We start from the raw sequence: 27,182 nt of genomic DNA, 5'->3' as shown, positions 1-27,182 counted from the left end.
TTAGAAAAATTATAAAGATGAATATAATGCCTCAGACATTTGCACATAAAAAAGAGTAGTAATGTTCCTTGCATTAGTACAAAATTAATAGTTTCATCAATTTTTTTATCCTGATAAAGATTTTTTCTTATGGCTATAGAAACGTCCTGAAGTATTTAAATCACCTGTCAAATGTAAACCTACTTGAGTACTGACACTTAAAAAATATAATGTGAAATCAGATATCACTTATACTTGCTAGAATTGTTCATGCTGACTTGTAACATATGAATGGGGAGGCTAGATGCAGAAACAGTAGATTTTCAATTTTTACCTTTTTTTCTCACTAATTTCCAGAATGTAATTCTGCCCCCAGCTGGTTAAGACATAGCTGACATAGGAGATTGAAAGTGAGAGAATATTGAACCTATGAACTCTGCTTCTTCTCAGATGATGACTACAATTTGCATGCAAAGTATCAGCAGCTCTAGTGCTCAGCACAGGTGCTAATAGATTCTAAGTTCTTTATGTAAGTATATACTGCTCCCTCCTCATTATAGCACTAATAGCTCAAAGGTGAAACTGTTTTCAGGAAACAGAGTTCATTCATTACTCCTACAGAACGTTACAATTAATGACATCGGCCTGTGGTCGTCGCTACACCTGTATCAGATCAACTGAAAAGTAGAAATTTAATACATGCTCCACCAATAGATTCCAGAAAGTTGCATACATCTACTGCCTGGAATGGATTTTTACATGCTTACATGTCTTCCTATTGCTCTTTTTTTCATCAGATTCTTATGCTGTCTTTTTGCAAACAGAACACATGTACTGAAAAATTTACATGACTTTCACTTATTTTTCATTTGTAACTGCAGCCCATCCTTATCTCCCAGGAAGGAAGAAAAATAAAGGAAAATACAGCAATAGAAAAGCAGGGAGATAAGTTGTTATTATTATTACCTTTTGAAACAAAAGCTTTCATTCACCCTTCAACCTCTCTCCACTATCTTCTATCATATTTCAGGACATCTCTTCTGATGTAGCTGGAGAATAGATTACAAATACCTTCAAATTCATCTGACTTACTTTCCATTCCATATATCACCCTTTCATATGCAGCAGTTTCTGTCACATCAGCAATCCATCCCCTCAGTAGCAGTCCTGATGCATCCTTTCAGATTCTCAGTATTTGTTTTCAATACCATGAGACAATGCCAGGAAGTTTAGCCCCTGTGTTTAGACTCTGTATATTCTAATAAATAAAGTGGGTGAGAAAATATGATGTAAGTGGAAATAGTAATTGGAAATAGCTTTCATAGACCAAGAAAAAAAGAAAAAAATTCTAAAAGGAAAAGAATTATTAAAAAAAATAAAACAGATTTTAGCATCTATACAAATGTTAGCATAAGCACAAAGCATGAACAAAATAAAATGGTCCCAGTGGATGAGTAGGGCCCCACTGGCTGATAGAGGCTGGTAACTGCTGCTTTCCATTCTTTTCTGCTGCCCCCATACCCTGGTGTCCTGAGTGGACTCAGAGGAGAGGGCAGCCACAAGAACCCACAGCCCACCTGAGCCCTGCAGAGGCTGAGTGGAAGAGTTTATGGTGAAATTTAGCAGAACACCCCAGGAGTATAGATGGTAAATGAACTTAGTGAGTTTACACAGCAGAGAAGTGGAATTACAGGATGGAACAGAGCTGCTGAGGGAGCACATGATTGAAGCAGTAGGATGTGAATATTCAATCCATTAGGCTTGGCAGAAAATCTCTGGTATAGGTTTGGGAAGAGGCAGGAGGAGGAGGAGTTCTGTCGGGAGGTGAGCAGGGGACAGATCCAAGAGGAACAAATGGCTCTTAATGAGGAATGCTGCAAACTCCCAAAATTCCTCCTTGACCAAGTGCAGACCTGACACTGAAGATGCCAAAGAGAAAATTGAACATATTTCTGAAGTAGGAAAGAGCACACCCAGTCAGACACATCAAGAAATTACTGGATATAATAAATTGATCAGGAAAAAGATGTCTGTCTCCAAGGATGTAATAGTGAGGCAGGGCTGACACAGTATTGTGGGAAGGAGGTGGGTATCATGCCTGACAGGACAGAAAGGTGGAATCCTGGTCAATAAAATTTGCCAACTGAGAGTATAAAACCATCCCCTACCTGGCTTATGAAACTTTTCAAAACTTCCTGCAGTCAATTTTAAAGGTTTAATTTCTCTCTATCATTTACCTAACAGCTCTAGTACTGATTTTTAGTTTGCTCCAGATAAATCTTGTTGCAAGTAAGATTTCACTTACGTTCCATAGCAGCTGGAGTTTCTTTGTTTTCCTCCACCTTTTGCTTGTCACACTTATGAAAAGTGTCCAATGAAATAAGCACTGGGAAAACTATCTTCTCTTCATTGTCCTTTTTAAAAGGTCTCTTCATTGTGCCTTTCATTAGAGATGATCAAGAGATGAATGTAGTGGAGGGGCTGAGCACACCCTAAAGACATTCAGAACAAAATTCATTTGACAAATTGCCAGGCTTTGAACTACTGTGTCTGCAATAAAAAAAAAAAAAAAAAGAAAAAAACCAAACAAAAAAAACCAAACACAACCAAAATGTAAAAGCAGATAACTTACAGTCCTAAAATACAGTCCTAAAAAAAAAAAAGAGAGAGAAGTGTTCTCCATCAGGTGTTCTGTTGTGATTATTTTTCGTGGGCCCAATTTCTCTACTTTTTCTATTCCTAAATATATTGCAAAGTATGTAAACTGCAAAGGCCACTAAAAGCGGCAAGACTCACCTGGGTAATCTGACACATTTCCAGTCTAAGGATTTTTACATGCCTTTGAGCCTTTTAATGTAAAGCCTACCTCCCTATTATAATCCTACAGCTCTGGGTCTACAGCTCTCTTTTTCAGTGTTTCCTTGACACAACACCACGCCCCCCCACACCACCCCCAAGTTCTTTTTAAATCCAGGAATAATTTGTGGTCAAAACTAAATCCAAATTAAGTCCATCTGGGGAAAGTGGAAAAACCTGAATTCCATCTTGTTGTCTTGAACATCCTATGGTTGCATAATAACAAAATGCCTTTGTTCTCACAACTAAAGTATGCATCAAGAATCAAAGAAGCAAGAAAAAAAGGGAATGTTCCAAGCTATTACTGTAACAATCCAATTACAATGCCTATCAAACTTAACTTCACAGGTTATAGCTCCTAATTGCCTGACAAAAATTGACACTTCAGTCGCAACAGCATAATATAATCAGAGTCCAAATTAAATTTGATCGTGGGCAGAAAAAATGATGCTATCATTTGGCGGCATGGAAACAGGAGATCAACTAGCATGATATCAAGGATCAGAAATGAAAATTATTCATTAATGGCAATGGTTTTCTGATAATGGAAATGACACAGTTCAGACGGCTTCGTAAAAACACTATTAATTAAAAAGATGATAGACCTAACAAGGCATAGAAACCAGTGGAAACCTTTCTCTGTGCTTGTTAAGGTGAAGGATGACAATGTTTAAGAACAGAAGTTTATGCACTTTTGTGAAAAGTATTCCGCTGATTCTGTAGCAAGTTTACTGGTTCTTGCTTAGTGAAGCATCTTTCTCTAGGGTGCTATGTTAGAGGGACATAAAAAGTGTCTAAGGCCATAATGTGGCATTGTAATAAGCATGAATACTACCTGCTATAAAAGAGAAGGGTCCAGTTCATAAAAAAAATCACATGGGATTTTTGCATACTCCCAAGAAAATAGTGCAGGGAAAACTATTTTATTTCCCTGTGCAAGCAGATCTGTCTCCAATTCACTTTTGGGAAATACAGAGGTGCTTTATGCTGGAAAGAGAGCAAGCCAAAAATCCACCCTCAAAAGTTTGCTTGAGCAAGAAAAGACAAGGCCAGTTCCTCAGATTGATGAAGTTCAGACAATGCCTCTGTTCCTTACACAGAGCTCCAAAATAAAAACCTCCAATACTAATGCAAAGCCACAGGCATTGTGTTTGAAATAACACTCTCGAAGGGGTGATTGCTGCACCATTGAAACCACTGGGTGCTTCTGCCACGGGTGGAAAAAATCGAACTGGGCTCACCCCGGGCTTGAGGAAGAAAAGGTCTATTGGCTGCTAATATTCTCCATGATCTACTCCCATGTGCTCCACCGTCCCACCCTGCAGGATGGGTCACTGCCCAACACACAGGGCTAAAACTGCTCCTGGGGACCCTCTACTCTTTCTTCTTCAGTAGCTGAGGGAAGCAAAGAGGCATCCCCTGCTGCAATTCCTTGCTCCACAGGCAGCTGCTTTGGAAATGCACAAGCACAGGCCTCTGAAACTTCTTGACATGGGAAACCAAAGATTCAAAAGCCTCAAAAACAAAGGACTTTTAGAAAGAGCAGAAGGGAAGAACAGGATAAGACAGGTGTACCCTTGGAAAAGGACAACTCAAAGTAGATCCTCCTGACCCTAGAATGCAACTACAGTACATTTCAGCAAATCAGAGACTCAGTAATTAATCTCATGTCCCTTTGATTGTCTGAGAATCACTTAAATCCTCAATGTGTCATCTCTATCTGCCTCTAAACTATCTTCACCTGATAACCAACACACTTGAAGATCACCTCACTTGTTTAAAAAAAAAAAAACAAACATAAAATACTTAATACTAATCAATTTGGAGCAGATCCAAAAATTAAAAATATGCAAAAATGGATATACTTTAAACTTTCCCTAATTATTTAATAGTCCTTTCACAGAATGAACAAAGCTTGCCCAAATTGTCAACATTATTTTTAAAAATAGACTCTTTTGAAAAACCTTTGAAAAATCTCACCTCCTTTTTTTAATAAATTAAAAAGGGTGATGACATTATGTAAACAATATATGATCATTGCACTGTACCTGTAACAGCTGTAGGGCAGTTAGTCCAGTTTCAGTGCATTTTATTGAAATACTCTTTAGCTCTTTGAACACAATTATTTAAGGCATGTGCAAGGAATGCTAGAATTCAATATGTAAACAGCCCAGGTGGAGACATATATAGTAATATACAAGAATGGAGGAAACAGATACCCTATAACATCAGCTAGCATGACATTAAACAATATTGCAGCTATCATATGATTTATCTCTTGGTTCAATAACTTGACTTCATGAGAGGCTGTTAATAGATACATTGAGAAATTTTGAAACACAATGTATCAATATTGTCATGCTTTTTTTATTGTGTAGCAAAGCTCAGAACCAGGAAGAACGAAAAACAAGGAAAGAAAATACAGACCAGAGTTTGTGTTGTTTGAGGTTTTAAAATAAATATTTTAATCATATAGCTTGTTATGTATTCTGAGCAATGATGTAAACTCCTTTCTGATAAGAGTGGCACTGTTCAGCAGCTAAAGTGGGTGTACTTATCCCCACAGCAGGGACTTTAACACAGAGGCAGCCAAAACCCAAATCCATTGTGACCATTAATCCTGCAGGGTAAAGTTATAGACTGAGTCATCTAATGGGTAAATTCTCCTTCAATATTCCAGAAAATTAAATCCCATGCATGGCCTTTAAGCATTCCAGGGTCAGATCCACACCCACAAACTCTCAGGCTTAATGGGAATTTTCTGACGAGAATTCCCAGTTGCAGGAAATGTCAGTTGCTGTGTTTTGACTGGGCATGGTCTGGCAAAGGTGACATTTCAGGCAAAAAGAAAAGAGAACTAGAACATCTAGAACATGAAACAGGTCAGCAGTGAGGATGCTTAGCAAAGTAACAGAAGAGACCCACGCCCTTGTATCTGCAAGGTCTCATTTGGGGCTCACTGTTGATTCCAGATTGCCAAGTCACCTTTTACTTCACCACCTGTCTGTCATATCTCTCTTTGCTGTGAAAACTTTGTGTGGTCTTGAGTTCATGCTACTGACAGCTTCATATCCCACACAAAGCAAAAGCCATTTCTACCTTATTTCTGCTAACAGTGTAAAATCAAAATAATCACCGTTCTTTACTTCAACCCTGGCCAGAGGAGAATCACTGTAAAAAGAGATTCACCACTCTGCATCCCACTGCCATTGACCTTGAGGGCTTCACAGCAGGAAAACACCTTGCTCAGGTAGGGCTGCTGTGGCTGAGAGCCCTCCCACAGCCCCATTGCAGATTGCAGCTCCTGGTATGTACAACCTGAAATTCCTCAGTTTTCCAGCAGCACTCACTGAGACAGGGAGTACACAGCATTAAGAGGAAAATAAATAATGAAATTAAGCTTTGCAGGGTTGTTGGCCCATTTTCAGGTCCCCCATTCTAAAACTTGCAAGTATCACCATTAGGCACATGTCCAAGTCGATTTCCCTGGTGAATTCAGGCTCATGCACCACTCGAGAGGAGTCTGTTAATGACTACAAAGATCCACAGCTGTTTACAGTTTAGGCTCAGTGGTGGACCAGGCAATAAGCTTGATCCAACAATGAAGTTGTTGGACTCTCACAGCAAGCAGAGACATTCTGTCAACTGTCTGCTTGCTCAGAGCACGAGTGAGTACCAGGACAGCTTAGCAGGGCTCAGGGAGCAGGAAAAGGAGCAGGTATGGATTGGAGAGAAGCTGTGCAGGGCCCTGAAAATGAAAGATGTGTATAAAGGAACCAAGCCTAAATAGCTGGCAGAAGTGTAGATAAAGTAACAAATAAATGGGCCAGGGAAGCTCTTTAACACATATGAAAAGGGATACCATCTATTCAGAAAAATATTTCAAAATCAGATTTACTGTAAACCTTTTTTTTTTTCCTTTTCTTTTTCTTTTCTTTCTTTTTTTTTTTTTTTTTTAGTTGCTTGCCATGGGAGGATTTCTTTCAGAAATTTTGGGTGGTTTTATGAGTGAATAAATGAAAGAAACAACTTTTCACAATAGGGTTTGGTCTTCAGGAAAATGATAGTAAGAGACAGATTACCAAAAACCTGAAAAAGACTGGGAGAGAGTGTAAGAGAGGTTTTTATTAAGTTTCACATTTTCAGAAATGGAAATGAATGTAATACTAAAAAAATACATAAGAAGATGTTTGAGGTAAAAAGAAAAAGGGGGAAGCAGATATAAAAATAAAAAAATATTTTATCAGAGGATCCAGTCCTTCAACAACATATCAACATATCAAAGTAATAAACATCTCTTCAAGCCATGGACTACAAGTCCAAACTGTCTACTGATTAGGAATGGATGTAATAATGGATATTAAAACAAGCTAAAAAGTATTCTTCAAGGAAGAATTCCTAGACACCAAGACCAGTAGCTCTGAAAGAAGGCTTCAAACATTAAAAATTGATGGAACTAGAAAATTCGCCAAAGAGGCACCTTTGTCAATGCTAGATTTTAAAGCATGACCTGACAATATTCACTGGTCAAAATTCACTTCACTTAGAAGCAGTGAATTTCTCATTAAAGCAGTGTTTTCTGTCCTTTCAGTTAAGATGGTTCCCAGAACTTCCACAACTGGTGCCAAGGGGTTGTTATAAGATTACAGAAAGCCTTAAGGACATGTCTGTGTGGGTGGGCAGCTGATCCAGTCATTTATTGATTGACCAGATAGTATTAAGTAAAAAAATTTCAAAGGGCAAGGATGAAAATATTTCTGGTAAGGTGAAACCCCCCATATTTACCGAATAGATTATCCACAACAGGAAATACTTACTTGATGGCTTGATTGCAAAGTCAGGCAGGTCCTCAGCCTCACTGACTTCACTCAGTGCTGACAATTTACCAACGGAAGATCTGTGCCCCCAAGATAGTTTCTTAATGCAATGGCAAGCTCTTAAATTTATAAAAAGCAGGACATAGGAAATGCAAACATGAAATATCTTTTATTCAGTCACTTTTCTCACATACAGGGTTTTCTAATATACACAGCTCCAAAAAGCAGGAAGAGGAAGCAGTAGAAAAGTGTAAACTCATAACATTCTGTTACAAACTGAACTCTCATTTTTGACTCATGTATGAAGTGCACCTACAGTATAAAAAGGGGAGCAGAATTGCTACTGAAAATCAACCTTCTTAAAGGGCACAGCTGTGCTGCAACTTTCCTTGACTTTCTGCCTGAGCCCTTAAACACACAAGATTTGCAGCACAATTTTAGACTCGGAGCCCTGCCCACCCTCAGCTTTCAAAATATCCTTTTCATGTAAGAAGGTTAAAACTGGATGCCCAATCTCCAGAGTGTGCCTGTGAACTGCCCTCCAAAAATGCACTACTCTACCCTGTGCCACTGATGCTAAAAAGAGCTGTCACCAGAGAAGATAAAGGGATTTCTGTGATCACACAGCTTTTCCAAATTCAAGCTCACATCAGAGAGTGAAGGAATGTCTTTGCATGGCACCTGCTTACATATTTTCTGGAGTGACTGCAATCTAAATATTGGCAGGTGATAAGAACAAGAATACTATTCTGTGCCATATAACAGCGTTCACCAGGACTGTCTGTTGTTATTCAGCAACAGGAGGTCAGAAAACAGAGGGCAAAAATCTGTACCATAAATGTATCATTTTGGTGATTCCAGGTCTCATGGACCAAAATATCGCATGACTACAGAGTTTCTGTCTGTTCCTGCACCCTAATTTTACATTCAATTTCTTCCATGGTTCAGAAAAGTCTTTCAGTATCAAGTAAGTCAGATCAAAGTAAATGCATAATATGCATGAACAGGTCCACTTTGTATAACATTAACAATGTAATTTCTGTCAGAAAAAATGAAATTAAGAATGTAAAAAAAAAATTAAAAGTGATTAAAAGCAACGAGGCAGCAAGAAAAGCAAAGGATGTCTGTACTTGGAGGGAGGGAGGGGTTACTGTAACACACAGAGCTTTTGGTTATCCCACTCAGCCTTCTCTATAACTTATTGCTACAATAACACCTTGGATTGCAGATACTACTCTCTATTGAGAGAGCAGTACCTGAGGGGCAAAGCCTTTAGATGACACCCATTGCAAAATATTTTTATTTCTCATCCATTTAAGATGTCCATTTATACTCCCTTAAGAAATGGAAGCTGCTTTTTTTGTAGACTCTTATCTCAGGTTTGGTTAGTCTGAATCATAGCACTTACATCCTTTTCCCCCACCTATTTTCACCCCTACATATAAAAGAAGAAGCTACTGCAGCGAGTGCATGCCACTGTGTCAGGTTGTGGGATACATGATCTAAAAAAACCTGCTAAAAAAGTAAATGTGCCATGATTCATCAATTAGGTAGTGATTTTTTTAAAATTTTATTAAAAAATGAATAGTTACTTCCCCATGGATAAGATTTCATTATACAATGCATAGGAGTTTGCTGCTATCTGCAGGTAAAATACTCTATTACTGAGTAAAGAGCTGAAAAGGAAGGCAAGCATTTAGCTCCTGGTTTTCATTGCAGCTTCACACAATTCCATGTGCAAATCCCAAATCAAGACAAGATGAATGAAAATACAGATCCCTGACATGGGTCTGAGAGGAATGTTTTCTCTCTAATATGATAAGCTGGAGGCACACCACTCAGGATGTTTTGCTTCCAGGATCTGCTGGTAACCATGGGCAGGGTCAAGCTTTCTCACAGCTCTCCAAAGCAGCACTGGCACCCTCAAGCTATTGCAGAAGCAAAGAATTCTTAGGATCTAAGAGTGTTCTTCTGATGCTCGGTAGCCCTCAGATGTCCTCTGAGATGTGACAGGCTGCCAAGTGCATGGGACAGAGAGCTGGTTCCACAAATGCCCAAGTTTTCAGAAAGTCTGTAGACTATATCAGGAAAGGCAGTTCAAAAGGCAGTTCTTTCTTACGGACAAATTGTAATTTGTCCCTCAGCCCACATGGCAGGCCTAGAAACCCAGATGTCACACAGACTGTCCCTCACAATCCTCCCCTCCATCCTTCCACTACATGGCCACTATTGCTTCCTTTGTTTTCTTTTTTCAGCTATTATTTCCTTTTTTTTTTACCCCTCAACTTGTTCTACAAGCATGCAGTGAACTGAAATACATTCAACACTCTGAAGGAAAATTGTTGCTGAATTTTCCTCACTTTCAAAGTCATAAGCATATTAAAAATTCTGTGTGTGCTTTACATAGCTCACTATATGAGAATAGTAGCCCCAAAGTGTAAAATACATTGCAAATAATTTCTGGATTTATAGATATACTGTTACAGGATTTTAGCTGTTACAAAAAGTGTCCTAGGAATGTTAGCTTAATTCCTTGGAAATACTAAGGATGACACTCTTTTTCTGTCTTGAGCCTGAAATATACTGTTTGAGATTTGTTCCAGATACTGCAAGACAGCCTTAACTACTGTGTGGATTGAAATATGAACATGATAGAAGTCCTTAAACAACACTTAATCAAGCAAGATCATATTGGAGGAGTCATTACAGGAAATATTGACTACAGGAAATGACATGCCCCACATTATCTCATCAAGGCTTAGATAGTCATCTTGCAGATTTGCACTGCAGAGCTATAATACAGCTCTCTAGCTTGCTATCAAATGCACATCCTCAAGGCTCTGATCAAAAATTAAAGAGTCACTGGTGTTAAACTTTTCCTACCCACCTTTTTTTTTTTTTTAACGTGGCCTCAATTTGTGAAAAGCTGACATAACTTTGGGGTTGTTTTCAAAAAAGGGTTTCAATAGGAGCTGATTTCAGCTTGTGGGTAAGAGATGGGCAACAGAATCACTTACCACAAAGAGAATACATAACACAAGAGAAAGAAAAACACAAAATATCCATCACCAAAGTTTCTCCTTTTAACCTTTAAGTGTAGTCAAAACCTAATGACTTGCTAATTATCAGGAGTTTAATGATGCCTCTAAGCAGAGGTTGTACTACAGAGCACAGTGTCCATGAACCTCTAGGATCTGGGGTTACCTCATGCCTTCAGCCTGCAGTGAATTCTCCTCTTCTCCAATTCTGCTTCTAAGAAAGCTTTCAACCCACCACCCCCCCTCCTCATTGTTGCTACCAACAGTGAAGGAAACAATTTTGAACTCTGGCGTAGGCTGGTCTCCAGATGGCTGCCAGCTTTTTAAGCACTGAGTTGACTAACCTTGCTCAAAGCAGGTCTATTGAACACAGTGCTTCAAATATCAGTGTCTGCTGGGATTGCATCTATATATGTGGAGTCCCACCGTTCCCATCACTAGTGTAGTTGAATGAGTGAATCAGGAGCAAGAAGGATAAAACTGAGGAAAATGCATGAGACTTCTCCCCTCTGATGTTGAATCAGCCCATTAAACAGCAGGGAGTAGCTGAGCATAGATTTTCCTCGAGCTTGCTGACCACTAACAGCAAATTAATATAACCCAGGCTGAGCCTGAGGCTGGGAAAGACCAAGAGGTTGACTTCCACGTGGAGATTAAAAGGACTCTCCTTAATTCAGCCCAGGTAAGAGAAGTGGCTCAGGAAGGAGCAAAGTTAGTTCTCATTAGTGCTCTTGTGAGAACAGAAATCATGGGCAATTACTATAATTCAATTACTTGATTATGATTTATAATATTGTTATGGATTGACAATAAAATCATCAGCCAAAACATCCTGGAATGGAGTCACCCACTTTCTGAGAATAAAATCTATGGGGACAGTCTGATGCTGTTCCCCTGGAGTCTATCAGTCTGACCTCAGCCACAAATAAAGCTTTTTCAAATGATAGGAAACAGTTCTGGGATATGTCATATCTGATGTAAGAGAAGAAGCACCGTCTTCATTGCTACAGGAAAGCCACAGGAAAGCCTGTTTTCTTTGGTTCTTGGCCCATATGAGAGCTAGTGCATGAAATATAAATTGCTGCTCAACATTTAAGCTTGGCAGAGCCAATTAACACGGCCTTCTCAACATGGGCTTGGAGGTTATTTCAATTAAATACTTTGTACAAAAGCTGTTGCTGCACACAGGATTTCTTAGTATTTCTGAAAGGCTGTCCTTGGTGGGTAGTTTAAGCTCTGCAGTGCATTCATCTCTCCCTTTGATTACAGCAACCTCAGTTCTCTCTTTACTTATCTGATATCTGTGTCCCCCTCCTGCAGGCCATCTGAAAACTGCTGCCAAAGTGATGACCTGCACCCTCTCCCACTTCAGCTCACTGTTCTGATCAGCTCTCTTGGTCAGTTCCCAATGATCCATCTTACTTCATATTTTTATTCTGTTCCTCCAGGCTTATCTCTTCCATCTTTGGCCAAAATAACATATTCTGCTTCTGCTCTGAGAGCCTACAGAGTTTTTGAAGAATAGCTGACTAATGTTCCAACACGGAGAAAGAAATTTTAGACATGAAAAAGTAGAATAAACAGGAGTCATTCAGGAGGCCATGGGGCTGAAACTATTTCCTCCACACTTTTGTAAGTCTCCTAAAGTCATGATACTTGAGCTAGCTCCTCAAGACAGCAAGGAAAACAAGGACTTAATACTCTGCCAACACTGGAAAATCTTGAACTCAGAGTAAATCACACCTTATTTTTAACTTCATCTAAAGGCTCATCACTTCTGTAAAGTCCACAGAAGTCATCCTTGTTCTGATTTCCCTTTACTGTTTAGTTAAAGGAAGCTGTTTCTACTGGGGAAAATAAATTATGTTCGTGCCAGGATACAACTCTGACTTTCAGCTCCTTGTTGTCCTGCTGACTTCCACTATGAGCTTGGGTACATTGCCTACCAGCCTGTGCTCCATGTCTCCAGCAGTGCTATAGGGATAACTGTGTTTCCCTGTTCCTCAGGAACTGTGTGAGGAGGAATTCACTTTTGATGATATGGTATTAAGCTCTCAAAAGGCAGTAGGGAGCTACCAAAACCTGACCACACAAACCAATACCCATAGACAGAATACTTCACATAAACCATCAATAATGTGTGAGGTATCATTATGTACTGAAGGTAACACCTTTGAGACACATCAGCTCTGCCCCGTGCAACATGATGAATTTCTCTGCAATGCTTATATGGGTGGTGGAAAATCTGATCCCCTGTTCAGAGCCCTCAAATCAAGCCTAGATAGACAAAAAAGGTATGTCTGGGGAAAATTGTCCTGTAATTTATAGCCCAGCATCTTTGGTGCATCTGGCATGCATGGGACATGAGGTTCTGAACTTCATCAGTATGTGTTACCAAGTATCTCCTGGTGAGATGGATCTACATCTCTTAAAGGCACCTTCAGACAGTCCACTAGACAATTTTGAGACTGAAGTTGGAATGATCAGACTTTGGCTGTTAAGGTTGAGGTACACGGGGGTTTTCAAGTCTCAGAATTGACTTTTTTTTGATTGCTTGTCTCTTGAACTGCTTTTCATTGCAAGGATATCTTCATTTCTTTGAAAATGCAGAAGATAGTTTAAGGAGGCTGTTTATTCAGCACCACCTTGAACTTCCTTTGCAAGATGAAATCACCATTAAATTAGGGACCTCTATAAAATCTTTATGATGGTGATTCTGCGAACTTATTTTGCAGAGTTGTAAGTGAATGTACATGTTTCAAGACAAAACAAATTCTTACTCTTTGTCTTGATTTTTCTTTTTTTACCTCACCAGTCTATTTTTTGTCTAAAACCACACAACAATAAGTGTGACCACTGAAGATGTGAGTTTGGTGAGATATAGATATTGTGCCTTAAACAAAGATAATACTAATGAATTCACATTCAACCTTTTCAGCCCGGCGATAGAAAAAGATTTTCAGTCACTTTAGCCTGAGCTACATTTGCACCCAGGGTCACCTAAAGAAAAGGACAACACATTCATCTTTATCCTCCTTGAGTTGTGGAACCACTCAGATAATCTATAGTGAGTTGCAAAGTGAAATTAAATACCTTAAAATGCTATCTATCTGATCCCCAATTAAAACATAATCTTTTTAAAGCTGTCAATAGCTGCTGACCAGAATCAATAAGGAGAAGATTATGACTGGCACTTCTCCAGTGATCTTCAGGCAGACAGAAAATACACTGTTGTTGTCAGGTCAGCAGGAAAAGAGGAAAACTGGACCTCAAGCAGAACTTCATCACAGACAAGTGAAATCTGAGATCCCGTGCAATGATATTGCTGGGCAGTTTTGGGATTTACTGGGGAAAGGAGAAGGTTTGGGGCTTTTTGTTTTGGGGGGTTTTTAACTATGAGGAGAACGAATATGATACATGAAAATATTTTAAAGAAGTAACGCTGGAGTCTTAACATTATGAATCTTTAGAAAAATATTTGTAAAAGTTTTACTTTGATCCTCTATATATACACACTGAAGTTCCTGAGTCAGATGCAGCCAGTGTCTTAAGAATTTGAGGCATACTGATTTTTATTTGCATTTAAGGAATATAAGCTTACATTTATCTAAGTAGATCCTGGATATTTCTCATCACTGCTGCAGGAGTTGAAGTTTTAACTATCTAAATCTAGTGTTTGACATTAGTGACGGGAATGATCCCTCCTACAGCATGTAAGCTTAGGGTAAGAGGCCTAAACCACTTCTTTTCCTCCTGACCTACATTGGGATTGCTTTTATTTCTAGGCCAGAATGAAAAGTTCAGCATAAAAAAACTGTTTCCTGGTGTGCAGAGGGCTTAGTAGCCTTTCTACCCACAAGCTGTTGCTTTCCTCCAGCCTTCCACAGTACAGATTGTGGCACAAATGCTCCAACCTGCCTGTGAAGTTATAGCAGTCAGAGCCATACACTTATTGTACTGACAAAAATCACCAGAGCATTACCTCTTCCAACGCAATCCATAATTGGTGTTAAGTTGTCCAGCAGTCCTTACAACCCCATGCTGAAGAGGGGCTTCACACACGTGAATTTTCCTTCTCCTGCTGCAAAAGCCATGAAGTAAGCTCTAGATCCAGAGAGAAAGGCCACTGCAATGGTTCAAACTCTCCTACACCTTTGGACTGGTGATCTCAAGCACTTGCCCTGACAGAGTGTCTGTGAAACACTAACTCTTTTCACCTCTGTGCATCACTTCCCATCTGAAGAAAAGTGGATGACAAATCTTCCATGCCTCTGCTGACTGGGGGAGAAGACTGGGGAAAGAATCATTCAAAATGTGGACTTGATAAGCACCTAAAATCAACAGAAGCAAAGCTGGGGTCTGAAACTGTTTAAGTGAGAAAACACTTGAGGGATTGTAGCACAGATGTAATATGCTGAAACAGCATTTTAGGTGCTGTTTGCATTTAAGTGGGTTGAGGAATGATATATCTGACTTTTCTCACTGTTATCCATTATTTAAATATAAGCTTTAAAATGGCTACTTTTATTATAAACCTTTGTATATTTTACAAATAATTTGGGTAAGAAAACCCCTTTGCAAGTAAAACAGCCCATTCTAAAGTTACTTTCTCAAAAAAACATAGAGCTCTTTTATTTTCCCAATCACATGAAAGCTAATACAGAAGAAGGCATGGCATATAAAAACTGCAAACATGCCAGCATAAAATTTCTGGAATCAGTTTGCTGCTGTTTTTACAAGGGTGATCTGAACTCCTGCAGATTTGTACATTCTCCTGCAGATTTCTTCAATATTGGTCACTTCTAAAACCTATTGGATGGGATTATGACAGCACTGCTTTGTTCAGAGCACAACTTTTCTGTCTCATTAGAATAGCAGAGACAAAGCTGCCTATAAAATGACTGTGCTGCGTTGACATTTTGAAGCACCCTGAGTAGTTCATTGGCAATATGGAAAACACTGCTGAAATCACACCAAACTGGGTCTGGACAAGGTCAATTTCAAAAGAAACTCATTCTACTCATAAATCGCAAGCAAATAATCTAGTTATTGCAAAGTTAGAGTTGTCAGCACTCAACTAGCAGAACATATAACACCATGATTGCTACCTACCCTACTTCACCCAAAACCTACAAAAGAAGGGGGAAAAAGCTGCTGAATGTTTTTCAATACCATGTTTAATAATTTCAGTCTTGGCTTTGTTTTTTACTGCTTTCTTTGCCAAATTTTGCATTCAAAAGTAAGACTCCATCCTCTGAGATTGAGGTCCCTCATATGGAGGAAATAGCTTTCAAAGTCTTTGTCTTTATAAAACTGGTAAATAATGAGAAACCATCACTGAAATCAAAATGGAGCTAGGCAAAGTGACTAAAAAAGATTTTGCATGTAGAATGTTTCTAAATGTTTCTCCCCTAAAAGAGGGGAAAAAAATCTTTCTCATTTTTACTTATCAACAAAAATAATGAAAAGAAGCAAAATAATAATGTTCCTAAATGGTTACAAAATTGTCCTATGAGTTACAGAAAAGTGATGTCATAGAGTAGAGCAGAAAAGATCCAAAACAGCCTAGTTCCATGTAAGTAGAGTGGTCTACTGAAGAGAAAAATCAGGCCTGGGAAAAACAAGGAAGTTGCTTCCAGATTATTTTTGGAGTCTAAATTTAGCCAGCCAGGTTTGAAAGCATTGGCATGTGCACAATGAAAACTCTTGTCCTGTGTTTGAACATGGGATATCTCATTGTGTGTTTCAAACAGTGTTTTAATGGTTCCCCAATACATTATTAATTGCAACAAACAACCACAAAGAAATCAAAGAAATGCAAGTAAAAAATATGCCAGCTGTAAACCTGCAACCTCTTGTTCTCCTTAATCATTTAATTCCATACACCTATATTGAAATTTCACACTATGCCTTAGCAGGGCATTGTCACAGCAAAACACTAGAATGCTGATATTGTGCTAGGTCAAGAGCTAAGTAAGTTCATTCAACCCCTGCTATTTTGTGTTTTAAAGCAGTCCTTAGTCTAGGCAGACTCTCTCTGTTATTATTACTTCTTGAATGATAAGAGCTGGGATTGACCTTCAAAAGAGATTTAAATGGCCTTATCCGAAAAAACAGTCTGTGAACATCTATAAACTAATGTGCTGCCTTTACACTTCCTTTCTCAGAGAGGAGGTGTAAAGGCAGCACATCAAAGTCAGCAAGGAACTTACAATAATGGATTTCAAAGTCAAAAATCTAATGCAAATCTAAGTATTTGCTTATAGACTCTTTGAAGTCTTGACAGATTAAGTTTAGAAGTATTTTCTTAGATGGTATCTACATAATCTAATAGAGATGATTTCAGGAACTGAGTAGATGTTTCCAGTAGATGTTTCGATTATGGAACATATTTTCACAATAACATTAATAAATAATATATTTTTGTTTAATTTTCTTTTAAGTTTATAGCACAATACTGAGCAGTTATAAATGATATTCTGCATCTGTGGAAACATTTTTATCTTAGGAGGAGAAACTGACAGATGCACAGGATAAAGGAGCACCATCTCTGCTATGCTTATATAATATAATTGACTTTGTTAAAGGACATTTAGGTGTTGTTTGATTTACATCCTATGCCAGCTTAATGCATTAACCACATAAGGTTCCACTTGTTTAAATATTTCATTTTAAAAGGTGCAGTAAGCTCATAACTTCACCAACATCCACTCTTCCCTGACTAAAATGGATTCTCCAGCTTAATCTATTGCACTAGAAGTAAAGAAGACTTCACCCTTTCCCTTGACAGAGGAACTGAGGCTGTCATTACTTATTACCATAAAAGTTGAAGGAGGTGCTAGAAAAATGTGACAGTAATTATATGGTATTTTTCCTTTTTAAAAGCAAAATGTGCAAAATAAGACTTGAAACAAAAAAAAAAATTTAAAAAATACCAATGCTTGTATTGCTTATTGAAACCACTCTTTATTGCTACTTCTGATATCAGAATTTTTTTTTTATGTAAAAAATAAAAAAGAAGAAAGTGTTTGAGTTTTTTCTAGGTTCAGTTTGATTTATGTTTATTTGTTGACATATAATCAGAACAATATTTTACAAATTAAAATACTTACAGCTGCTGGAATTACCTAAAGTGTGTTTGTTGACCTAGCCTGCGCCTGAAAACTTTTCCTGGTCCTAACATGCCAGAAATAAAGCTCCTAATATGTGCACATTTCAATATCCAGATAGAAGGAAATTTTTGCTTGTACATTTTTATTTTGTTTAAGCTTTTGCTAGCAATATTAAAAATTAATAAATAATCTCAGCTAGCCTAACTTTTCAAGAAATCATTTGCATAAGCTGAACTTATTTATATGTTTTCTGTCTAAGATTTTAGAGGATTTCTGTCCCTCCCACCCCCACCCCAAAACACATGAAGATATCTACTATAAATTACAAATTAGCCCTAAGTAATGCTGGGTATTTTAAAACAAACTTTGGAGCCTTAACCCTCAAATATTTTTAGGAAGAGCCAATGTGTCACCCAGTTTCTGAGTATAGGCAAGCTGAGGGTCTGAGATTGTGTGAGGTGTATAAAATAATATAGGGACTCCACAGAAAAGAATAAGATAATCTGGAGATCCCACTTTGTGGAATTTGGTAGAAATTTAGATCCCACTTGGTAGCATTTTCTTCAGTCTACATATGGGTAAAACTACACAAGACACAGGACACTGCAAATTCATCTGCTCAGTCTCTTGAATGCAAGCTATCAGACAATACACTGATGCTGCCTTTCTTTGAGCTTTATATGGAATTTTTCTTACATAATCAGGAAAAATGGGGCAGGGAAATGGGCTGTAGTCTTTTGCATGTCGCACAATTATAAAGTTACTTAAAATCTGGAGAGGTTGGAAAGTGTAAAGTGCCCAATATTATCAGAAGTGGTCTTGAACAGCAATGTCTGCAATAAACTATATATACCCATGGAGCTTGACTGCTTTCTGTAACAAATCGTACAGAGCAAGACTATAAAACTGAAATTATGTTAAAATTTGATTTTTTTCTTCAGACAGGTCATTATCCAGTCTAAGGGATTAAACTACCTAAACAAGAAGGGAAACTACCTTGCCTTCCTAATTGCAAAATTATCTTGACTAAACTCCAGCCACATGGAGAGAATATACTTTGTTCATTATGCTGCCTGCTCCTCTGAGAGCAGAATATTGCAAACCAGAATATATATGAATATACTTTCTCTCTTTCTTCTGTAGTAGTTATTTATAAGACAGCAAAAGATTGAAACAGCAACTTTTACCTTTCACCATCTGGATGACCTGAATAAACTATTTCATATCTCCCTTCTCTAATTTTCTGTATTTCAAATGGAAATGATGACACCAGGTTATGCAACTCTGCAACTCACAGATGTTTGTCCATGTAAGTTGGTATCATTCTATTTTCTTTCTTGATACCTTGGTTCTTTTTTTCCATTGGCTCTGATTTCCAGCTGTTTGATGACTTCTGTGTCAGGTTACATGAATGCCAGCCTGCACAAAGTGCACTAGTGAGGCTGTGCTCTCTTCCCAGGAGCTGCCAGGTAGGCAAAGGTTCACAGCCACCCCCATCTCCCCGTGGGATCAAATGAAACTGCAGGGTCAGGCCAGTGCCCTGAGTGGAGTCACATTCACCCTTCATGTGGGGCTGAGGGATTTAGAACACCACAACATGTTTGGTACCGTTGCCCTAGAGTGCTTGTTTTTCTTTAATGAATTCATCCTTTTGAGCTATTTTAGGGGGAAAAGAACCTTTCTTCTTCATGCTTGTGTTTGTTTTACTTTTGAGGTGTGATCAAAGTAAGTCCTGGCCGTGTAATCATTTAATGCATTTTGGCTGCAGTTTCAGCTTTCTTTGAAATTTATCCCTTTTCTCTTGCCTGTGACAGCCAAACTTTACCTCCAGGTAGTAAAGGAGGCTTACAAACTCTTTTATATCTCACATCTGCTTTCAGCCCATTAATCACCCAGATTGTAGACAGTTTCTTCCTTCTCCTGTAGAGTGTGACTTTGTCTAGACTAGGAATTAAAGAGTGAATTTTAACGTGGTCCAGCTAACATGTTTAAATGGGGGCCAGGCTTTATATCCATTAACTCATGTTCAGCCTGGCAAGTTAAACACTTAGGAAGAAATTATGCATCAACATGACAAGGTTAACACATGCCAAAATATGATCTCCTTTGTTTAAATTACAGGTAAAATCTTGGCCCTTACAAAGTCAACATAAGATTGATAATGATTTCAAATTACCCAGAATTTCCCATGTAATTTTAAGAATGCATTAATCAGAATGACTTGAGTAGAGCTCCTACGTACTACAGATCTGATATAGGAGCCAAGATTTACACTGTGATTCCACATCTTTAGGAACCCAACTCCTTTGCCATTGTGGCCCAGCTGCACAGTGATGCTTCAGTGATATACTGTGAACCACAGCTTCTTTCTGCAGAAGTTCAATTTAAAAGAGTAACCAGCCCATCATGTATAATTTTACAAATAACAGCCATTTTATCTTTTCAGATTCATTGCAGAGGCTCTACCAGTTTTACTGTCCTTACACCTGGCTGCCAAAATCCACCTTTCTCCAAAGATTTCCATTCAGCTGGGACACAAGTCCTCTTCTTCATCATGAGTAGTTCTGCTGTCAGAGATTTCTCCCCAGCCTCCAGTGTCCATTTCTATGTCCCAGCCTGACACTCAGCTGTCATGAGGACTGAGACAGTGACTTGTAGTGCTATGCTCTCACTTGGGGTGCTGAAAGCTCTAGCAGAGGAAAGCTCATTTGGGGAAGGGAGGTCCTTTGTATTTTTCAAATCAGTTAGTTCTTGGGCACACAAAGCAAAGGTAACACTGTTCACTTATTCACCAGAGATTTGGCAGAGATATAGCAGTAAATGGAAGACCAAGGAAAGAGGAAGAAAACTGTGATGGTGGAGATGGGCAGGCTTTTTTATATGGTGACTTTCTCACAAAGAGCACACAAAGCCCTTGAATCAGATTCACAGGTAGACAGAGACAGTGAATTAGTATGGGGATGTTCCTGGAGTCTGAACTTTTAAAAGTGAGTCACAGATGATGGAGAACTGCCTCCTGCCAGCCTTCACCTCATAACAGAGAAAAGGTCAGCATTGCCTCTGTTCTCTGATTTTGGGAGAAAGCATTTTGTTTTAAAGTATCCATTTGATTAATAAGGTTTGTATAAATGATTAATAAGCCATCAAAGTCTTTAATATCATTTTAACTTGGGTTTTGTTTACTCTCTATTTGCCTTCTAAAAAATGTTTATGCAACATTATGAGGCAATGCATATTTATCAAAGACTGCAGGTTAATGGAGGATGATCAGGAAAGCAGAGAGAAAACATGATTTGCCTATTAAGTTGAATTAGGAGAATTTGGAGGCAAAATGCATGGTAACTGTTACTCAGTGTCTGCCAAAACTTAAATCATCATCTTTTATCAATGCAATGCCTCCCCTCCCAGAGTACATTGCAAATTATGATAGAATCATTTCGCATTACCTTCAAAACTCATCTACCTCTTGAGAAGTATATTGTATCTATGCAGCAGTCTCACACAATATTTTTGGCTATTAAAATGAACTAAAACACAGAGTTAAACATCATTCTGAACAGTGTAAGGCAGAGTACTGCTAACCCGACAGAACATTGAGTACTAGTATTTTTTTTTAATTACATTATTTGTAATGCCCCACAACTAGACAAGTTGCGAACATGAGGGACATAATGAAAATCAGTACAGAAAAGCCACATTGCAGGCTCACAAATGCACTCCCCTGACTTGCATTTTACACTTTCCACTTTGTCTCATAGGTGCTGTGGCAGAGCTGGTTACAGATACACCAGCAACAACCAGGAGTAGGTTATATAACTGGTATTCTTGCCAAGTGGGAGCTGCAGTCTCTCTTTTTGGTTAGGTTTTTTTTTTGTTTTGTTTTGGTTTTTTATTTTATTTTATTTAGCACATATAGCAAATTTCACAGCAGATAATATCTGCTTTTCAGATAACAGGTCTTCACTGAAGAAAGTGACAATAAAACTATGTTAATGTGACCTTGAAACTACAAAGGCTTTATTCTGAGGTATATCAGACTTGCAGGTATTGTGTCCATCATTTCATAATTCACCTTGATGATAAATTAATGAAATTATAATCTTTCTATAAGACTGATCCATGATGTCAACACAGACAAAATGCATGCTTTCTGATTACCTCTCTCTGTGGTTAAGATGTATCTCAGAAGGAACTTTCCTACAGTTTACATATGCCTATCAAACCATCATGGTCTAACAGCTCCAGAGATCAATCTCTGAGATTGTGCTAAAACTCCATGGTGACTTGACCCCGAACTTTGGCACAAGCCTGCCCTTTCCTGCTCTGTTCCTTCTCACCCACCCAGAGCACATGCATCAAATTAACAAGGAATGGAACATTTCATTAGTTTCATTCATTCATTCAGTCTGTGGCTTAGCAAATTTTATATATGTTGCTGGACTGGGAGGATCAAATTTTACCATATTCTGCAGTCTCAGTCTGTATGAAAGCATAATTGTTCTATTCATTCTCATGGAATAAAGACTGACACAAAATAAGCACTCAGAAGATTTCAAGGGAGGATTTGTTTACAGGTCAAATGGGTCCCTAAAGTTCTGCTCCTAAAGCATATAGTCATGGGGCATGTTTCAGCATCATGGTTGGTGGTCACAACAGGAACTTTCAGCTAGTGTGCTCCCACATGAAGTGAAAAGTCCAGTTTGAAATCAAAGGAAACCAGGTACAGTACATGAAAAGAAAGTCTGACAGGCTCAGTACACAGTTTACTTTTACATTAATAGAAGTAGGAAGCAAGAATTTTGTGTGTTAGTTTATGCTCTGGAACTCACAGGGCAGTTGCCACAAAGTCAATGACCTCAGCTACTACAGACTGAAAATGAAGACTGCAGACAGAGATGGGAGATTTCAATGTCAATTGGAATTATTTTGGATTTAATATGGAGTAAAACACTCAGAAATCTATTCCACTGAACCTATTTGGGAAACAAGTTTGAGGAAACCAGAAGAGGATAACAAAATACATTCTGACTAAATCAAAGTCTTTCTCTTGTAGGACAAAGATTAATGTATCATCAAAGCAATTTATTTTTTCTTATGAAGAATGTATCATGTTTCACTAAAATTTTATCATTTTATTTTCTGCTCATTTCCACTGAGAGGGTGCTCAGAAATCTTTTTTCCAGCAATACAACAGCCAAAAACTCAAGCACATTAAGAAACCACACAACTGGAACACACTAACAACAAAAATATACCTTTTTTATTGGGTTTGACCTACCTTAAGTTTTAAATCAAACTGAAGCAATCAAATTTTTAAAGTCTGATCAGCTGAGAAATAAGGATATTAAATATGATTAAATGTGATTGCATTTGAGTGTAAGGACTGTTCTTCCATTACTGCTTTGATTAAAAAAAGCAATCTGAGCTGTGAGGTAGAAAAGTTAAATGCAGCAAGAGAAAAATAAAAGGGCTTGAAATTTCTTTCCTTTCTTTTTCAAAATATATAATTTCTTGTGTGAAAAAAATAGTATGATTTTAAGTATGTGCTTTTGCAAAACCAAAAGCTCATTGGCAAAGTTTCTGTAACATAATATTCCTTCATGCTTCTTAATTATAGAAAATATGAAGATGAAAAAAAGGAGGAATAAAAAGTTGTTCTTATGGGACTTCTGAGAACAAGAATAGGAGACACATTTTGAAATGAAAAGTGGACTGGAAACCTTGGTTCTTAAGCTGGAATGTAATTGGTGCAATATTGGAGTTTAAAGAGTAATAAAGTTTTTGTCCTCAGGTTATGAGAAGAAAATTACCCATAACAATTTTTTGGATTATAATATCTTAGCTGCTTCACCAGTCTATCTTCTGATATTATCATCATTACTCCTCTGATAATTTTCTGTGTTTCATACCTTTACCTCCAAGCACTTGGATGATGCTGAGAACCCCTGTGAACTTTTCAGATATGGGTTGGAGATCAGACACTGATCAAAATTAACTTGAATTGCAGAGTCTTCAGAGGTGTTTTCAGAAAGGCAAAATGTGTCACTCCTCAGAGATGAGATAAATAGCAAAACCAGCACAGATCACTCACTCTCACCTCTTAATTGAAAAGTTGGCTGCTGATTAGGAGCTGGCAGTGACCAGCTCAAGCCATCAGGATGCCAATATATATTTTTGACCTTATTTCTCCACCTCAGAACAGATCAGTCACAAATTAATGTTATATTAATGAAAGCAAGGACTTTTATTGAAGAGAAAAATCTATTAAAAAAATCACCCAATGAAATAGTGAAAAAGAGCTTAGAGAGAAAGCTAACCTAGATTGGCAGTGGAACTGTGTGTTTACACAGTACAAGTAGGACAATCTGGAATCTTAATCATACCTAAACACAGTAACACAAAAAATTTTGAAACATGAAAACTGGTATATGAAAGGTTCATTTTCTTTTTTGTTTTTTGGGGTTTTTTTAACGCAGCAGAAGTTGCAATGACTTTTCTGGCTAAAATATATATTCTGGTTTGCCATAAAGTATTATCTACACAGGAATACTTCACATTGTCATTGTTCCAAACCAGTGAATGCAAGAAAAAATTCTCAAAAGGATTCTTAAAAGGCACATTAAGATGAGTCTGAGGTAGGAAACTTCTTTTTTTAAACCTGTTTGAATAGGTAAAACTATGAGAACCACACAGCTGAAGCATTAGTCTCTGCATTTCTTATTCCTTGCTCTTCTCTCATTTTAAGAATGTTAAATGCAAACACTGAACACTAGTGTAACAATATAAAGTGACTCCTGGATGTGGACCTTGGGTGGATGTACATGCCTGAATTCTCACTGTTGGTACATCAATCCTTCCCAATGCACATGGAGTGCCTGTCTACACCTGTACATCACAGAACCCAGTCTTAAAAGGGGACTGACACCAAGAAAATATATTGGTCTGCTCCAAGGACTATTTTTCAAGCTTGGATTAAGTACCTCAAAAGTGCTTATGCAGTTAAGAATTGGATTTACACACCTGAAAAGGATTTACATGCTTTAGGGCCAGACTTCCAAGCTAAACATTTGTGGATCAGGTAAACCAGTCATAGGACAGGTGAGTCTCTCTTGACATCTGTGTTTTACCTTGGTAAGAAATACAAGGAAACTTAAGATAAACCCTCTCTACTCATTCACACACATGTGCACACACTTGCAGTTCCTACCTTGACCTGAAAAGATACCTAGGCAGGGAGGACAGACAAAAAGAATCCGTATTTTACAGGCTGGTGTACTGAGGGCACTGCCTGATAAACTCTGGTGATTTATGGCGAGTATCAGAGGTTATTGTTCCTACCTGCCTACCATCTTTAATGTGCAAAGTGTCTGTCCTTTAGCTACTGCCTCTGTTTTCTGGGGGCACAGACTGGGTCTGTGGTCTATGGTGCTTTCAAAGGAGGCACAGTGACCCTTCAGCTTTTCCCACTATGGCATCAGGTACTTCAGTCCCCTCAACAAGCACCACCAGAGCTCATGAGTCAGAGTCAAGACACAGAAAGGTGTTGCTGAAGAAACACCTGCTGATCTCATCAGTGCAGAAGTACAGCAAGACAATCTCTGTCAGAATGAAAAATATAAGATCAGTTTTCTAATTCTAAGTCCAGGACCTATTAAAATGCACATTTTGCATTACAAGAATGAGAAGAATGATGTACAATGACACCTCCAGAGACACAGATATGAAAGAGGCATGAAATTTATACACCTTTCATTCTTAGAACTAAGGCTAAACTTTTCCAAAATGAAGAGAAAGGAAAAAAACAAACCACAAAACACAAAAACAAAACAAGGCACTTTAGATGGAGCATGCCAGCATTTGCTTCAGCAAGGAAAAAAGTTTATAATGGAGGCACTGAAATAAGTTTAATTATAGAAACATGAATGGCATCCCTATAATAAAGTAAACCAACAAGTCAAATGAATGTCCTTCCCTTTATTACAAAGTTGTGTGCATTTCTTCTCTGATATGGAAGCCATGAAAGATTGCCTCCCTACTACTGGTTCTTCTTACACTATACTGGGGTTTAGAAAAAATGCAAAACTCAGAAGCACAATGCTCTTGTAAAATTGAAGAAAATTTATTTCTTATATGTAAGACTTGGTTTGCCAGGACAGTCTCACAAGATAAATAGTCTTGTTTTCATAAGGGCCTTGGTACAGCAGGAATTATATTTATTCTAAATTTCAGTGCCATCATGCTAGCGTTTCACATGAAGCAGAAAGTGCTTCCTCATATATCAGTATGAAAATGTGAAAGACACCCTGGCTTAATGTTATTTTAAGAGATCAGAATTCATCTTTCAGCATGTGTATCACTCTCTCAGTAGTATAACAGAGTAAAATTATGTTATTGTTCTGTGCCTAGGGAAATAAAAAAGACATGTCTTTTTTACCATCTAGAGTAAATTCTGATTGAATCTTATGATTTTGCTAGAGCATGATGCAAAATCTGCTGAAATCAATGGGATCCTGTGTATTGATTTTAGAGGGCTTTCAAACATGCACTATGTTAGGAAGACATTTGTGAATTGTTTGCTATTAACTTGAGTTTGTTATCAAACACTAAATCACTTAAGGATCTTACAGATTTTATAAACCTCTATTTGGTTGCAATGGAATTTACATTGCTCCAAATCTCACCATAATTATTCAATAAACTGGGTAGATGTGATCCAGATCAGAAAATACTTAAGCTAGCATTTATCCTTGTATGCTAGCAAATCTCCTTTTACTTTATTATCTGTTTTACCACTTCTTTAACATAACAAAAAAAAATATTTCTACTTTGTGTGAAAGAGTTGAGAAATATCTCTTCCAAATAACATGCCAAGCTTTCAAAGACCACCTTCATCAAGAAGCAGGGTCACTAAACATTCATTATGCAGTAACCGGAAAGTGCCATTTAGGATCAGAACTCCTTTGGTTCTCTAAGAGCAAAAAGTCTTACTTTTAGATATCCATAGCCTCAGAAAATGGTGATTCACAACTACTCAAAGCAAGACAGAGGTTTTTGGGCCAAAATGAGAGGAGTTAGAAGGACAAGTTGCTGTAGAGGAGTCCAAGAAGCTCCTATAACAGCCCTGGTTCCATGCAGTGGCAGCACTCCCATGGCAATAATGCTTCTGAAGGGACAGATGTGGTCCCTATCTCATTTCTGGTAACATCCTGAGTAAGGCTTTGCCCTTTAGCTCACCTTGAACATTCCTCTATGGGCCAAAAATAGTATGACCCTTAGCAGAACTATATCTTCCTGATTGAGGCTGTAACACAAATGGACCAAAGCCAAGAAATTTAAAATTAAGCTGGCACTTTGTCCTTTAATTCTAGCTGTCAGAGAGA

The sequence above is a fragment of the Molothrus ater genome, chromosome 6, assembly GCF_012460135.2.
Source record: "Molothrus ater isolate BHLD 08-10-18 breed brown headed cowbird chromosome 6, BPBGC_Mater_1.1, whole genome shotgun sequence".
NCBI classification, from domain to species: domain Eukaryota; kingdom Metazoa; phylum Chordata; class Aves; order Passeriformes; family Icteridae; genus Molothrus; species Molothrus ater.
The sequence above is the reverse complement of the archived record's forward strand: the minus strand, read 5'-3'. Positions refer to the sequence as shown.